At 40.8% G+C, this 17,318-nt stretch overlaps 1 long non-coding RNA gene across 2 annotated transcripts in view; it reads right to left on the bottom strand.

The window, feature by feature from the left end:
* LOC116530864 overlaps positions 1-7,236 on the bottom strand; it is a 51,278-nt gene extending 44,042 nt beyond the window's left edge. The window contains exon 1 of one of the 2 annotated variants that reach the window (XR_004260162.1): positions 6,800-7,236. This is a non-coding gene — a long non-coding RNA (uncharacterized LOC116530864). The remainder of the gene's footprint in view (positions 1-6,799) is intronic. The other variant, XR_004260156.1, reaches the window with a different exon arrangement.
* Between the last annotated feature and the right edge of the window lie 10,082 nt (positions 7,237-17,318).

Genomic DNA, 17,318 nt, shown 5'->3' with positions numbered 1-17,318 from the left:
GATGAAATTTCAGTAGACTCAGGACACATTTTTGGATATTTTGTTTCCCCAGCTAAAGATCAGAGTTGCGTCTGAGACTCAGACCTTTAGTATAATGCACATTGATGGTTTTTATTTTTTCTTTCCAGAATGGACTTCAGGTCAACAGGGAATTAAACTGAAATCATTAAATTCTTTCTGCTTAGCACTTTAGAGAAAATTTCTATCCAGCCTGCCTAATGTCAGTGAATAGTATAATAATAAATTGTTAATACTGAATTCTTTGGAATTTATCTGATTTTCAAATGATTTTTTTCACCTCACTAAGTAGAATCTTATTTTCTCTGAGTTCTTTGAGTTAGAAACAGAGACAATAATCTTGAGGGTCCTAGAGCAAAGGCTCTCAGATAAACTTTTAAGTGCCATGGAAGTTCATAAGGATGTCAGAATCTGCAGACAGTTCTGAATAACAGCTCCAAAGACTTGAGTTCTTATTTATTCACTGAATAAATACACAATTTTTATACACAATTCAATGTCTGTTTCTTGGGCCTAACATGACAGTGCTCACCATGGGAAACTGAAACCAGGAATTTAATCTCAAATTTCTGAAGACATTCATACGTATCCAATGTTTTCTGATTCAGGAATATATGTTAACAGAAGTTCTGATTACTGAAGAATCTGCAGAATGAAAATCAAATTATGAAATCCTCAGGTAATTTGAATTCATGGTCAGCATTGCATCTCAGAATATTTTTTTTAAATATCTACAAAAGTGTAACTATTAAGCTTTTTAAAAAAGTTAAAGTATCCTTTCAGTTGTAATATTCCCACCATGGGTGAAGTCTGCTGATTGCTAGAATTTTGGCTGATGCCCTCTTGTACCTCTATGAACCTGCCTCCACCCCTCCCCTCTAATTACTGCCCACAGTGAAGAGAGAATTTCTGCCCACTCCCTGCAAGCCAAGGTAGGAGAGCATTTGCCAAGAAGCCTGCCCTTTACCACAAGTGGGCAAAGTGGCAACCGCAGCTGACAACATCCCCAGGGGCCCTGTCTCGTGGTCTGGCCGCAGTGAGAATTTTCTCGGCTTCCTAGGGGAGAGGGCGCTGACCCAGCTTTCAGCTGGAGCCTGCTGCTGGAGAACTAATTACTAGTGTGAAAAAAGCCTGGATTCAGGTCAATGTTTTCTCAAACATTGTTTACATTTGATTTTAAATCCATACAATGGCAGAATTGACATTTGCAGCTTGCTACCACATTCATTTGCGAGGTTTTATGTTACTTTATTTTTAGGTTGGAAATGTTTGAGGAGGCATTTATCATGAAAGCTGTGGCCTTTGCTCCTAAAGCTTCGCCTCACAAGTACAATAACAAAAACTGCTAATTATAAGAGAGAAAACAACCAGGAGTCAAACACAAAGGGGCATCCCTGCCTCATCAGCACAGAACAATCAACCAGCTCCCTTCACTGCCCATGCGAGGCTGCATGTGGGGAAGCCGGCTCTACCCTTCCAGGTATGTCCACGTAAGTCTGCCATCTATGAGCATGAGTGGAGGAAAACACTATTATCTTATAAAATAATAATTCAAAATAGGCTAGGTTATTCTCAATGACAAAGAAGCCTCAAATCGCTATGAGTTAAACCAACAACATTTCTTTCTCACGGTCACAAAAATCCACTGTGGGTCCAGGTGACTCCAGGGCTAACTGCCCCCACAGTCACCCAGAGGGTGACTCAGAAATTCCATGGTGATGCCACCATCACCTAGAGGTACCATCTGGAATAGTGCCCTCTCTGTTCTATCAAGCAGGAGAAGAGAGTCCCAGTCTCTGACCAGCAATTCAATGCCTCATGCAGGAAGTAATAAATGGCACAGCTTGTTGGCCAAACAAGTCACATGACCCCTACCTAATTGCAAGAGGACCAAAAAGGCTCATTCTCCCATGAACTCAGATGAAGACAATCAGGTATGGGTGATTGCTAAAGATCTACATATAATATCTTATCTGTATTTGGTCCTTCTCGTTTATATAGCACCTGCATACATTTTAAATAATTGTTTTTTTAAAGAGATAGTCTTTCTCTTTTTAAATAAATGTTAACACTCCTCACAGATACCTCTATTTTCCTTTTCTCATCCCTTTGAGATTTCCATTGGCGTGTTAATACTTGTTCCTACAAAGTATCAGATAAGTCAGTTGAGACAAGAGAGTTTATGCCAGTGAGAATATTTTGATGTTTACCATTGCTCTCAAAAATATATTTTAGTATACTCTACCACCATGAACTATAACCCAAAAGACCATTTCATGAGCTTTAAATTAAAACCAAATAAAATGAGGCTCTGAAGCAATAAATATGTTTCAATAGTTGACTAAATTAGAAAGAGTTTGAACTGGAACCATCTGAAATCTCACCCAGCTCTTGTTTACCACTCAAAGCTATGCTAAAATGCAAAAGGGAACATCAGTTCCATTTTATGGGGAAATTAAACCACAAAGATTTTAAGTAACTTGCCCAGGATCACACAGCTGTTTAGTAGCAGAACCAGAATTCAGACCAGGTATCCTGGCTGAACTTTAACCACCATGTTACACAGCTTCATGTGCCAAAAAAAAAAAAAAAAAAAAAACAATCCAGTATTGCTTTCTGTTAAAGAAGACATCAAAGAACATGAGTCTGGACAGGCAGACAGAACAGATTTGTTGAAGGGTCTTTTGTGCCAGGCTATGAAGATTTGATTAATACTCCAAACCAAGTCCCAACAAACTTTTTCTGTAAAGGGCCAGGCAGTAAATATTTTAGGTTTTACAGGTCCTATAATCTCTTTCACAACTACTCAACTCAGCCTTTGCATTAAAGAAGCCATAACAACATGTAAATGAATGAAAGTAGCTGTATTCCGATAAAACTGGACAGTAGGCTAGATTCGGCTCACAGACCATGGTTCTCTCTGCTCTAAGCAATAAGGGTCTTTAAAGAACTCTGACATGATCAAACTGGTGGCAGATAGTGGTGTTTGGGTGTATGGCTGGTGAAGGGTGAGAACAGAAACAGAAAAACAGTCCATATAAGAAGTAATGGTTGCCCAAATGGAGGCTGTAGTAGTAAAGAAGTAGAAGCGGGCATGGCCAAGGAGTGTCTGGTGCTGGTGCAACTGATGAGTTTGTCCTTCAGTTGGCTGTGTGAGTTGAAGGAGGGGAATAAATCCAGGAGGACTGCAGGTGCACAGTATTACCAGGCACCTGTTAGGGAATATAAGAGAGAAAGTAAGGTGAAGAGAGTGGAAGGGGAAATACATACTTTGGGATGGAGCAAGTTTAAGATGTCTGGGTTGACCTGATGTAGATGCCCATTAGAAACTTGAGTCCATATATCTGGAGCATGGAAGAGAAGAGAAGTCTAGGTGGGAGATACAAGTTCAGAGTCAACAGCATAAAGAGGGATTGTAAACTGTTGGAGTTTTGGGGAGAGCCCCAGAACTAAAGAAGAGAAAGAGAGTGATGAGAGATTTATGTTATCAATATTTACATAAATTTCAATATTTAGGAAAGAAAATTTTAGAAAGACCAAGAAAAGGCACAAGGAGCTCAAGGAAGAAACAAAATGAGGAGGGAAAATTTAAGAGGAATGGGAAGATCAGCAGTGTTAAACATTGCAGGGAAAATCAAGTAAGGCGACTGAGAAGGGTCCATGGAGATCGACCCCTACAGGGTCATTGGTGACATTAGAAAGAAGAGCCATATCCGATTGGAAAAAAAGACTGTCAACTTTGATCAACTGAAGCCAAAGAGGGAGACAGTCAAAGGTGATAAGGCTGTATGTCTTCCAATCCAAAGAAGGGACTATAGATGCTCAGGTGAGAAGGGTTTGCACATGTTTATGTGATGGAAAGAACCACACAAGAAACAGAGAGAAATAGTTTGAAGATACAGGAAAGAAAGAGAGAGAAACCAATGGAAAGATTCCTGAGAAGTGTGAGCCGGTGTAATCTAGAGCACAAGGAAATGGGATTGCTTCGGGTCTGAGGAGGCAGTAGAGTAGAAATGCTTAGGCACGCACAGAAACAGATGCTGTGAAGTGGAGTAGAATGATGAGGAGTTCAAAGCTGATGAGCTTCTACTTCACCTGTGAATAAGAAGTGGCGTCTTAGGTGCCTCTATATCTGAAAACCCAAGAAAGGTAGTAGGCAGGGTTAATTCAGTGTCAAAGAAACCACCAACCAATAGTACCTAGAAGTTACAAAATCCAAATATTTTTGGTAAAAATTTGTGGGTACAGAAAGGGCAGCTGCACTATCTTTATAAAAGTTTAGGTAAGGCTCCTTTATAATAGCCCCAATAGCCATTTGTGCTCCTTGACATGTGGCTGGCGGGTCCTTCACTACACGTTTCTACGGTGCGTGAGATTCCATCAATAGGTTGTGTTTCTGTGGGGTAGACATCTTAAGGATAAGGATTCACAGTTTAGAGGGATTAGTTAACAACTAGCAGATGGCAAAAAGGGCAGGCTGAGTTTGAGGGTGGCTAGGAATCAAAAGAAAGTGAACTGTACTGAAGTCCAAGTTCACTGCCTTCATGTGAAGATGTGTGCTGGCCTCAAGCACAGTGCTGTGGTCATGTGTCTGTGCAACAACCCCCAAAAAAGCATGCATCCTTTTCAACTATATGATGCCTGTCAAAGCCAAATTCATGAAAGGGAAAAGTAAATACACCTTGGCTTTACTATATGTTATTTACGCAAAGACGTTTTCAACAATATCCTGCAAAATAATACAACTGTGGAAGGAGAGATTTATCTCTATGGGCACAGCAGTGCTGGAAGACACAGTGCAATCGTTTTTAAAGATTAGGAGGATAGGACAGGCTTGAGAGGAAGAACATTCACATCAGGAATCTGCTTTAATGGTGGAGTTTCTGGGAAGGAGCATTCTGATTATGCGGTGATGAGATGGTAAGATGCAGCAGAGGCCTCACATACAAAACACCTAGGTTGACTAAAAGTGTGGAGTTGCCCTGATGCAACACTTCACCTAATCAGAAGTGCAGATGGGGAACAATGGACCATCTTGAAATAAAGAATCCTGGCAGAGATTCAGACCTTTCATGCCTGATCCCTCAGACACCCTAGAATAGACACAATGACTGAGGGCAAGTTGCAACAGGCCAGCAGAGAGGTAGCTCAAAGAAATTTTTCTTCCTTTCTTCCTTCCTGCACCCCAGGTAGATTCCACTCATCTTTGACCCAGTTCCAATGTCAGCCCCTTGTAAAGGTTTCCCTGGTCCTCCTCCAACCCCTCAAGAGAATTCAATGAGCCTGCCTTTGTGCTTCCGTTAAATGACATTTCTGCTGGGAGCTCAGCAGTTCATGCTAGTAGGTTGTGAAGAAGTCCTCCTTCCTCAATGGATGCCCAACCCTGCAAAGACAGGCCTGTGCCTCCTTATTCAGCCTCCTTCCCTCAGCCCCTAATTCCTAGAAAAAAATGTAACAAATGTGTGTTGAATTGAAATACATATGGGAATTTAGCACATTGAGAATGTTTTTGAAACTTCAATTTCTTGGCCAATTACACATAAAATTAGGAAAGTGGCTGAATGACAAATATTAAACTCTGAATCCTCTTCAAAAGGTATAATAATGGGTGAAGCAGAAGGAATCTTTATTCTCTCCCTCTAAAAATGTAATTATGGAGCGAGAAATGACTAGAAGAATCATGTGCTCCATTCCCCTCTGCCTCCAGGTAGGTTATATTACATTATCGCAGACAGACGAAAATCTATTCTTTTTTTATTTCAAAAACAGAGATAATAATTCTACCATTCTAGTATAAAAAAGTGCCTCAGCAAAGCACTCCATTCTGACTGCTTCTCTAAAGCCCACATGGTACATTTTAAGTTGGGATAGAGCTAGCTAGATAAGATTTGTTTTGTTATAACTTTATAAATTGTATGTAGATATATCTACGTGTAATATGTATGTAATAGATATATAATATAGATACATATTTTGTATGTGTGTTTATATGTATGTATAGAGAGAATTTGTTCTATTTTTTTTTTAAGTTCCAGGATACATGTGCAGAACGTGCAGGTTTGTTACATAGGTAAACATTTGCCATGGTGGTTTGATGCACCTATCAACCTGTCATGGTTCTATTTAAATTTGAAACTTTCTTTTGTTATAATTTTATAAATTATAATATATATTTATATATAATATAGATATATAATACAAAATTATATTTTATATGTGTGTGTGTGTGTGTGTGTGTGTGTGTATGGGGATATGGGGAGACACAGGGTTGACTTTACTTAAATTTGAAATCTCTGAAATGCTTAAGTAAGGAATTTCTTTACCTGAAGTATCAAACTCTAGGAATTTCTAGTCTTGACCAAACCAGACTTTAGACATGGAATATGCTGGTAAAAAGATACACTAAGATGGCTCTTCAAGTCACTGTATATACAGTAGCCATTTCTAACTCACTCTTCCCTGTGTCTGAGGTTTTAGGATGTGGGAACATATACATTTATTCTTTTTGTTGTCATGAGGATTTTAGATCTGAATTTTTAGTCATCAGTAATCATTCCTATTAGCAAGTAGAGGAAAAGAACTGAAGGTTGGGTGGTGAACAGCATAGTGAAGTATGGATTGAGGTTGTTGCAGGGAAATCTTGAGCGATTCAGGGAACCGAGGAAAGGCCAACAAGACAGCCCTGCATCACTGGATGACAGGGAGTTCAGGTGGGACACCATCGGGAAGCCCAGGCCAGTTCCAGCCTGGGAACCTGGAGGGCTCTCTGTGGACCACCCACCTAGTTACTCCGAGGAGGTTATGCACAGGTTCTCAGTGTCTCTTCCATGTCTTTATTTCTGGGACTACAGTCACATTTCAGGAATGGACTTTCACAACTTGGAGTGAAAACAAATCAGAGAGGGATTGGATATTTGGAAAGAGGACAAAAAGGAAAACAAAATGTTTACTAGGATAAAATGCAGCATAATAGATTTAAAAGTAGTTTCCAGGGTCAGTTGGGTTCAGATCCAGTTCTGCCATTTATGTGTGAATTGGACAAGTCATTTTTGCTTTTGTCATTTATAAAGTGGGTACCAAGTTATCTTTCTTGCAGAGTCTTATGAAGATTTAATAAAATATATCTGGAATATAGTCTGTGCTCAATTAGTGGCAGTTATATTATTTGTAACAAAGAAAAACACATTTATCTTATTAAAACTAAGAAGGAGACAGATCCTGAAGGAGATAAATAATAAGTAACCTAACTATTAGAACATAACTACTGAATAGCAATATGTAAAATAGCTTTGTACTTAATGTGTTTCACTGTTATATTTCAGTAGATGTGAAAAATTAGATTTAAGGTTTTCCTTAACTTTACTTGCTTCCCTCTCTATAAAGTCTTCTCTGCCTCACATGTGACTTTTACAGTGAGGGTGTATTCAACACAGTAGTACCCACCCAGATCCGCTCTAGTGAGACTCAATGCCCATTCCCCCAGCTGCAAAGCATTGGCATGTTCACAGGTAAGGGCTCCCAACTGAGTCCCTCCCTAGGAGAGAGCTGCCCTCAGCCAAAGAGAGGTGACTCGCCTAAGATCATCCTCCTCCCTAGGGCAACCCACCCCAGCACTGTTTGATAGTGGGTTACCAAGACCCAGCCCCTGGCCTCCACTGGGGACAACTCTGAAGGGTTTCCCAGGGGGCCAGCGGAGGCTCTTGCTGCACCAGGATCTGTTCTCTCTGCCCCATCCTGCTTCCTTTATTCACACAGGGGCTGACCACTTCCCAATCTCCATCTCATAGTCTATTTCTCAGGACCTAACCTGCAACAGAGGGTTTTAGAAAAATATATGTTGCCATTGGTGAAGGCAGGCTAGGACTCCACAGAGAAAAGAGAGAAGAATTTGGGGAGGGAATGAGTGTCCAACATGCTGCTGAGGCTAGTGATTATATCAGAAAATGTCTTGGAGGGAGTTTGAGACCAGCTTGGGCAACAAAGCAAAACCTTGTTTCTACATATATACATACGTACATACACACGTACACACATACATACAAATTAGCTTGATGTAGTGGTGCGAGCCTGTACTGCCAGCTACCCAGGAGGCTGAGAGGCAGGAGGATTGCTTCCGCTGAGGAGTTCAGGTCTGCAGTGAGCTATGATTGAGCTATGGTTGTGGGCAACAGAGCAAGACCCTCTAAAGAGTCTTTAAAAAAAAAAAAAAAAAAGAAAAGAAAGAGTTTTGCTTTTTAAAGAATGAAAACGCCCTGAAGGAACTGGGAAGCTGCTGGGAGAAGTGTGAGGATGAGATATGGAGTGGCTTGGCATGGACATGGAAAATCCCAGAATCAGGAAAAGACCACAAAATATGGCAACTCCACAGCAGAAACGCATACTGAAAGAACAAGTCCCCAGAGGCAGCCCCACCTGGCTCCTCCATGTTGATGGGAAGAAATGCTGCCCTTACACGGGCCATCACTGTTCTAACACCCTATTTAACTAATACTTTCTTCTTTCCAAGTTTGTCCTCAACTCTAAAGTAGAAATCAAAGAGAAGGCAGAACAAAATTGTCTTTACAGGCTTTTTCCCCCTGGGCCAAAGCAATTCCATAACAACAATACTTACTTTCTTGTTGGCTTTCTCTTCTCCAGACAAGAAAAGCTGTTTGTTTTGAACTCTACAGCTTGTCAAACCGCTCATTTTATTCCAAACTTTCACATTGTAGCAATTACTTATGAGGCGTTTATAAACTCTACAAACTCTGGCTTACATCTTAAAGAGTGTAAATGTGCTGTGCCACCAGTTCTGTGCTATTTAAAAGGGCAGATTTTACACTTTATTGTGAAACTACTTGCCAGGTGTGCTGTAAACATGAGTGTCTGAGAGTTTCCTGGCTAGGCCTTCATAATTTGAGGTTTATTGAGCATTTTATTATTTCTAGTTAATAGTAGTGTTGTGTTTCCAGTTGTGCTTAGAGCTGGTAGTGAGTTCGATAAACCCAGGTTATTTCTGCTAGAAGTTGATGAACAGGTCCCACCTGGCAGTTCTAGGGTTATTTCTGTGAAAAATTCGAATGAAGGCTTTTCTTTCTCCCTTTGCAAGAGGTGGGATATGTTTTTCCTCCTTCTCCTCGCTCCATCACAAGGGCTTTTAAGTTATTAAGAAATCATCAGCATGTGTATTATTCAACAGCTGTGACAGATCATTCTCCCATCAATTAATGTCACTGGAGGGAATATTAGAAACCACTGGGGGTTGGAAAGGGAGGAAAAGGACTCCTCTTGGAACCACTGCTATCCGTGTCTGGAGGGCAGGTCAGAGCCACCACATAGACCCTCCCCTCCCTCTCTCCAGGGTTCAGGGTGGAGCTATGAGGGCTTCACCTCAGTCTGGAGCCTGGAGATGGGTGCAACTGGCTTGTGCTCCGTCTCAGGTATTTCCAGCTTAGACCTGGCTCCTGCTCCTTGCACCAGCCGCAGTCAGAAAAAGTAGATGAGACAGTTGGCCATTCACTAGCAAGTCCACACCCGCTGAAATGGTGGGCGAGCGTGTGTATTTCTTTGTTAGGGTTGCTAAAACAAAGTACCACAGACTGGGTAGCTTCAACAACAGACATTTCTCCTCTCACCATTCTAGAGGCCAGAAGGGTCATGCTCCCTCTGAAGGTTCTTGGGGAGGGTCTGCTCCACCCCTCTGCCCTGGCTTCTAGAAGCCCTGGCTTGTAAATGGCCATCTTCTTCTACCTCTGTTTCTTCACCTTGTTATTCCTCTGTGTCCAAATTTCTCCTTTTAAGAAGGACACGGAGTTATACTAGTAACCACACTGACAACCTAGTTTTAAGTAACCACACTGATAACCTAGTTTTAAGTTGCTAAGCCCTGTCAAGACCCTATCTCCAAACAAAGTCTCATTCTGAGATATTAGGGGTTAACACTTCAACGTACCTTTTTGAGGAGAAACAATTCAACCCATAGTAGCAGGCAATGTTCTGGCTCTGATAGTTGGATGCTTGGCTTTCCATGAAGAAAATTCTTTCAAAATTTAGATAAAGCCAAGAGATTCTTCAAACAGAGCCTAGCAGAGTGATTAATTAGGATCTAAGTATATAGCCCTGGGGCCAGACAAAGCTGCCTGCAAATTACAGCTCCCAGGATGCCTGGCCAGGCTGCCTTTCTAAGCCTCAGCTTCATCACCTGCAAACTGGGTTGAATAATGGTTTACATTTTCAGAGGATTGTTGTAAAGATGAAGTGAGAATACTATAAGGAAAACAGTAGGTACTAACGTTTAGGCACATGTTCTAGGTTCAATAACCCTATTAGCTATTTTCAAATATCTAGATTTCTCCTTCCCTATAGTATTGGTCTGTTCTCATGCTGCTATGAAGAAATATCCAAGACTAGGTAATTTATAGAGAAAAGAGATTTAATTGACTCACAGTGCCACATGGCTAGGGCAGCCTCAGGAAACTTACAATCATGGTGGAAGGCACCTCTTCCAAGGACAGCAAGAGAGAGAATGAGTGGCAGTGGGGGAAATGCCAGACACTTATAAAACCATCAGATCTTGTGAGAACTCACTCACTATCATGAGAACAGCATGGGGGAAACTGCCCCCATAATTCAATTACCTCCCATTGGGTCCCTCCCATGACACATGGGGATTATGGGGATTATAATTCAAGATGAGATTTGGGTGGGGACACAACCAAACCATATCACCTACAAAACGAAAAAAACTCCTCAGAGCACAGCTTGTGGGTGTTACTTAAAGCATTGTGGAAAAACCCAAAGATTTATTTAGGGATAGTCCCAGCTATCGACAGAGGCAGAACAAACAAAGGCAAGCAAATCAGTAGATTTAGAGCTTACCTTCCAGCCAGTCTAGAAATCTATTGTTTCTAAGTTCTTCCATGTTTGTATTTTCCAAACAGAGTCATGTCTTTTTCTCTTTTTTAAGAAAAAAACAACAACAACGAAATTCATTGGCTGAGTCAATAGACACCGTGGGTCATGGAAGCAAATTACAAAGCCAGTACAATGGATTTGAGAAATTGCTAATGTAATCAGATTTTGAACAAACTTTGGAAATAGTCCCTATTTCACAGCACCAAGGGTATTTTTCTAAACTGTTCATTGCTTTCAACAATCCCATTATAAAACCAACTAAAAGTAAGAAAAGCAAATTCAGCCGCAACTTATCTTGTCAAAACAAAGAAACCTTCCTCACTAGGAAGCGGGTTTTCAGAGAAATATTCAATACCGAATAATCCTATTTGAATTTTGCCACTCATAGAAGTTTAGAAAGAGGGACTTATGAGAGAAATTGCAGCAGGGCAGGGAATAGACAGTGCAAGAGAGATACACAAAAAGCCTTTATTGCTTTCTATATAAGTAAGCAAAAAAGATATCTGGATCGTTCATTGTAGGAAATGAAAATTATGAGACCCCACATCTTTACCTCTCAATATAATATTGAACCTGTTATAATAAAATGCTACTAAATTCTTTACTTGCCCCACCACTAAAAGATGCATGCTGGACTTAACACCTAGGTGATGGATTGACAGGTGCAGCAAATCACCATGGCACACATTTACCTATTTAACAAACCTGTGCATCCCGCACATGTACCCCCAAAATTAAAATAAAATTTTAAAATACAGTAAAGTATCTAGCACAGGGTAGATAATCAATGCAAATTTTTTATCTGCTTTCACAGGTAAGATGATCCATATGTCCTAGTTGCCCTGGAAAGTCCCAATTTATACTTGTCACCTTAACAAAAATATTTATAATGCCCACTTTCACTCTTAAAAATGTCCCAGTTTGGACAATACATTGTATGGTCCACCTTTTTGATATGTGACCTAGAGAGGCTGCAAATACCCCACCATTTAGGTTTCTTTTTATTTTTGAAAATGACACCTGATCTTGCCTTTGGGATTTTATTTTCTTTGGAGACTTATTTTCTTTAATATTAAATATAAGCATTTTTTCCTTATGTGATCTTAGGCTTATTTCTGTAGGAGCTTTCTTTCCCTTTATTCTTATAAATTAAGTTTTTCTGAACAGATTTATCAATTGACAATTTTTTTGAGTATCTACTATATGCAAAATAATTTAATATTCAATACAGGCAGTATTCTGAAACATACTTGAAAGATCTCATTCCATTGAAAAATATATTCTTCCTGTGCACACTAAGTTACTTTTGTGAGCCTTTTTGATTTGGAAATATACTGTCTTTAAAGGGGTATAAAATTCAGGCAGTCCTCCAGGTTGGGCATTAGGAGACCTGGGTTGTCTGCCCAGCTGCTAATTAGCCAAGGAACACTAGGAAGGCCTTTCCCCATCACTGCACCCCAGTTTCCCCATCCATAAAATGAGAGAATCAGATGAGATAATCTCTAAGGCTCCTTTCAGCTCTAAAATTCTATGATCTGATGAACCATCTCTTTTCAATTGATTAAAATGAGTGTTAAGAGATTTCCTAAAGTAAACAAGCCAGGCATGATTCCAACCGGTTTTGTTTTTTCCAGTTTTCTTTCCTTCAGTTTTCCCTCTCAGACTGTTTAGGGGAATATAAAGTAAATATCTCTGAATTGTCATTTAGACATAACACCTGGAAATTTCCCCTTTAGAATGCCTAACACATTGCCATGTTAAGACATTTAAACAGAAAGCTGAAAGGCAACAGACTCTGTACAAAAACTTGACTTAGCTCTAGGCGGGTGTGGATACAACCACCTTGTTTTGTTATTTGGTAAGCTTGTGATCTTGTAACTTGGAACTTGGAAGGATAAAAAACCAAAGGAGGATTGATGGAAAAAGAAGCCCCAGTGTTTTAACCACCAACATATGGGTCCACCCAAACCAGCTTAATGTTTCTGGTGAACTAGCTCCTTCATGGATGATCACAGTCTCTCAGCATCAAATGACCTTATTTGTTGGCTCAGTGGTTTAAAAGAATCATTCTATTTCCCATGGTTGTGCTTCAATATGCTCTAATCCATAGGGATTACTGTGGCAGAATGTTTCAACCTACTGTAGCTTTCTGGCACAAGTAATTTTCATCAGAGCAAAACTCATAGTCAATTTAGGACCAACAAAGATACTTAAATCTTAAAGTTACATGGTAGAAGCCAAAATCAAATTATCTCAGTGACTTGGTTTTTTCTTTTTTAAAAAAATTTACATTTTTGAAAAGTATTTTAACACCACAAAAAAAAAACTGCAACTCAAACCTTGGTGGAATCAAAAAGGAATTTGCGTTTTGATTTTATGTACAGCTGGTGGCCAATGTGTTTATCTTGGTAGGAAGAGGGGGCAGGTGGGGGATAAAAGTAGTAGTTAAGATAAAAGAATGATCGCAGTATGGCATTTCTAAATAAATGAGAGAAAGTGGATGGCAGAATTGAAAATCTATGTACTCCACAGGAAGCAGATGTGGGAATAGGAGGAGGCACCGCTTACCTTCTGCAGAAAAGCAAAATGAAGACATCATCAGAACACAACACTCACTGGAAGTAGCTCCTCGGGTTCCCTTCTAATGCCAAGGTGAGAATTCAGGGCTCTCCTGTGAGCACTATTGTGTGCCTACTGTGTGTCAGGCAGAACTGGCTACATAATTTAAGGGCCCCAGAGTGAAATGAAAATGTGAGGTACCTTGTTCAATAATCATGAAGAATTCCAGGATGGCAAAGGCAGAGCATTAGAGGAAGGCAAGGCCCTGTGCAGCTGCATGGGTCTCACACCGATGCAGCCAAGCCTGGTGCCAGGCACACATGTGAGTATTCACATTAGATCCTGTCATTTACTGAATAGCACAATAACTCTGCAATACTGGAGGTTTTTAACATTATCCAGGCTTTACAGAAGAAGCTACTGAAGCTCTGAAAGTGATTTTACTCAAGGCCAATCAGCTAATTAGAGCTCAGATCTTCTACTAAACACCACAATCACAGCTAGCCACTCTACAACATACAGAGGTCAGTAAACCACTCAACATTGTACCTGAACTTCCAGTCTTCCAAGATCTGAACTCAATCAGGTAAGTCTCCTAAACATGCCCTACCTGTTCTACATGTGCTTTGCTCAGTTTTTGCCAAATAGGTATTAGCTAAATAAACACGTGGATGAACACAGCATCCATTACAATAATAATATAATGTTCTTATACTTACTTACATTGTATAATATGGTAATATACTTCATTCAATTCTCTTTACATTTTTTAAAGTATTGTCACATGCTTTATTTTTTTCTAGGAAATTTTTATTCCTGAGAGTTTTAAGTCATACTCATGATTTATAAATTCTCACAATTCTGAGCCTGCTATAGGACAAGAGATGTATCTACCAACATTCATTCAAAGTTGTTGGCTAAGCACTGTGCTAGCCAGTGAGAATGCATGCACACGCACAAATGCTCTAGTGAATTTCTTTCCCTTAAAGGTCTTACCGTCTAACAAGACTGACAGGAAAACTACAGAAAACACAGCAGTGTGGTAAGTGCACGAGTGGGGTGTGGACAGGCTCAGCTGGAAAACACAGACATAAATCAGACCTGGGACTTGTGAAATATTCCTGAAGAATAAGACGCTTTTTAAAGGTGCATAGAAGGTTTTTGTTTTGTTTTGTTTTTGAGACCGGGTCTCGCTCTGTTGCCCAGACTGAAGAGCAGGGACGAGATCTCGGCTCACCACAACCTCTGCTTTCCAGGCTCAAGCAATTCTCCTGCCTCAGCCTCCTGAGTACTTGGGATTATGGGCATGCACTACTACCACCAGCTAATTTTTGTATTTTTAGTGGAGACAAGTTTTCACCATGTTGGCCAAACTGGTCTTGAACTCCTGACCTCAAATGATCCACCCACCTTGGCCCCCCTAAAGTGCTGGGAGTATAGGTGTGGGCCACCACAATCAGCCATAAAATATATTTTGATGAAAAATCATGGGAGAAAATTTCAGAGGTAAGAATAATATTTGAAAACGTCCATGAATTATTCCATAGGGCAGCATGGAGAAAGGGCGCATGCGTGGAGTAGCAGGAGACAAGAGTAAAGGACATGGGGACAGACTAGCCAGGGCCCTCCTGTACACAGCCTAGGGTACTGGCTTTCTCCTGGAAGTTCTGAGGAATCATTCTGGGGCCAAATGGCATTCCCCTGACAAAAGACTGTCTCTCAATTAGGGAACACTTAGAAATGGAAATCCTAGACTTCATAGCCAAGAAACAGCACCAGCTGGGCACCATGGCTCATGCCTGTAATCCCAGCACTTTGGGAGGCTGAGATGGGTGGATCACCTGAGGTCAGGAGTCTGAGACCAGCCTGGCCAACACAGTGAGACTCCATCTCTGCTAAAAATACAAAAATTAGCCGGGCGTGGTGGCAGGCACCTGTAATACCAGCTGCTTGCGAGGCTGAGACAGGAGGATCCCTTGAACCCAGGAGGTGGAGGTTGCAGTGAGCTGAGGCCACACCATTGCACTCCAGCCTGGGCAACAAGAGTGAAAATTCATCTCACAGAAAAAAAAAAAAAAAAGAAAAAAAAAAAAAAAAAAAAAAAAAAAAAAAAAAAAAAAAAGCAGGCCAGACACGGTGGCTCAAGCCTGTAATCCCAGCACTTTGCGAGGCCAAGGCAGGCAGATCACAAGGTCATAAGTTTGAGACCAGTCTGACCAACATGGTGAAACCCCATCTTTACTACAAATACAAAAATTAGCTGGGTGTGGTGGCACTTGCCTGTAATCCCAGCTACTCAGGAGGCTGAGGCAGGAGAGTTGCTTGAACCCAGGAGGCGGAGGTTTTGGTGAGCCAAGATTGCACCACTGCACTCCAGTCTGGGCAACAGAGTGAGACTCTCTCTAAAAAAAAAAACAAAAAATGGCTCCAACCATCCCAGTCCTATTCATCCTTAGTTGTCTAGGAGAGTTACCCTACAGATGTCTTAAGGGTCCAAAGAATGAGAAGGGCCAGACTTTATGGAATTCTTATAAGAACTGATTTCATACCCAAATTCCCACCCATAATGCCTGGTTCACTAAAATACCAGCCTCACTACAGTGATAGGTGTTCAGTCTACCTTGCACAATCAAGGATCTTCAGGTCTCGAATAGAAGATCCATTCTCTTTGAAGCCAGATTATCTGCTGTGGCAATTCTGTAGGCTTAATGAACCTCTAAGTCACCTTCTATGCACTCCATCCAAGTCCCTCCAGTTTTCAACTTATTAGTTATTTCTCAGCCCTAGCTCCTCTCTATCTTGCTCTCACTTCCGTTATTCAGAGTTCTGTCCCAGACAACTGCACCAGCCTCCAATCTAACTTCTAGCTTTAGGCCTCCTCTGCTCAAATCCATTCTGGACACAGCTGCCAGAAGGACATATATAAAGCACAAATCTGATCAGTTCCATTCCCTGCTTAAGGGCCTCCCCATCTACTTGCTGAAGTCCAAGCTCATTGGCATGGCATGTAAGGCCACTTGTAGCTGATCCCTGCTTACCCCCTCTAGCCTGATGCGCTTCCCCAACTCCTCCACCTCACTCTCTGAGTTGCTCTGACATAGAAGAGGATGTGGTTCTAAGCATTTCTCATCTATTCCCTCTGCCTAAAAATCCCATTTTCACATACTTCTGGTTGATTCAGAATCATTCTTAAAGAGCCCATTCGGTTTCCGCCTCCTCCATTCTGTTTTCCCCAGCCTCTGATAGGTGTCCCTCCTCCATGCTCCCATAAACATCTCCCGTGTATACCTTCCTAGGTTGCATCATCATTATCATTTATATGTGTATCTTTCCTTTGAGGGTGCTAACCACATCACATTTACCCCCAGGGTCTAACAGAGTGCCTATACCAACTGGTGGGAAGGTGTATGTGTACCACAACTTTCTAACTTAGGGTTCCAAGATGGAAAGGAAGAAATTAGGGAGGAGAAGTAGAAATAGATATTAAGTAGCTATAAAAGGCCATAAAAGAAATAACTCCTTTCCTTTTTTTTTTTTTTCCTGCTGCTTAAAACTAGAACGCTTCTTAATTACTAAATACATCCTATAGATATCCACGGAGAAAGAAAAAGCAGTGACCCTTGCTCTATCTTGGATTTCCCACAGAACAGGGTTTCAAAATAATGACTACTCCATCATGACAGCCTAAAACCATTAGGAGTTCTTCATTCCCCAGGACAAGATAGGCCATGTGAGGCAACTTTATTAAGACAAAATTGACGAAGTATTGGCAACCCTCTTTTTCCTTTCTGTCCCTAACTAAATTGTTAAAAGGCAATCATCCATTCTGAGATGGTAAGAAAGTCTCA

The sequence above is a fragment of the Sapajus apella genome, unplaced genomic scaffold, assembly GCF_009761245.1.
Source record: "Sapajus apella isolate SASKATOON/1434 unplaced genomic scaffold, GSC_monkey_1.0 scaffold3, whole genome shotgun sequence".
Classification (NCBI taxonomy): Eukaryota; Metazoa; Chordata; class Mammalia; order Primates; family Cebidae; genus Sapajus; species Sapajus apella.
Note: the sequence above shows the minus strand (reverse complement) of the source record. Positions and strands in the feature narration are given on the sequence as shown.